At 34.4% G+C, this 605-nt stretch overlaps 1 protein-coding gene across 1 annotated transcript in view; it reads left to right on the top strand.

The window, feature by feature from the left end:
* Nucleotides 1-605, top strand: part of LOC111868553 (myosin-VIIa) — a 109,994-nt gene that overhangs the window by 86,899 nt on the left and 22,490 nt on the right. The window lies entirely within an intron of this gene.

Genomic DNA, 605 nt, shown 5'->3' with positions numbered 1-605 from the left:
AAATAAAAACTGTATTGTCATGTTCACAAGAGTCAGAAATGCGTTTATATTTAATTATACATGTGAAAAGATGCCAGGATAAAAATATGACATGTCATAGAAATCCAAGCCCTAATAATCACCATTCATCCACCATTACAAATGTGTCTGATTGACATACTTGAGATATATAAGAGCCTTACAGTTGATAGAAATTTATATGTGTGAATGTGTACACACACAATAACTGTGTAAAATATATTGAATTGACTGTGTGTACAGGACAGGAAGTTTAAATACAGTGACATATTTTCATTTATAAACTTCCAGGCTGTGGAGCTAATCTGTTATCACTGATTTGTATAAGCCAAATATAGGCATTTTTTTGTAGTTCTATACATATCTTACTGCGTTTGAAATTGTTTTGGTTGATTCCAGTGGAATACAAAAGTGTTGAAGCTAACTGTACTTGATTAGAATATCACATTTATTCTGTTTCTTTTGCTAGGGATATATATATATATACTCGGGCAGTTAGTCACCAGCTTCTCACCACAGTAGCCCAGGTTTGTACCCACATCAGGTCATATGGGATTTGTGGTGGTCAAGTGGCACTGGGGCCAGTT

This window comes from Cryptotermes secundus, unplaced genomic scaffold (assembly GCF_002891405.2).
Source record: "Cryptotermes secundus unplaced genomic scaffold, Csec_1.0 scaffold330, whole genome shotgun sequence".
Lineage (NCBI taxonomy): Eukaryota > Metazoa > Arthropoda > Insecta > Blattodea > Kalotermitidae > Cryptotermes > Cryptotermes secundus.
Note: the sequence above shows the minus strand (reverse complement) of the source record. Positions and strands in the feature narration are given on the sequence as shown.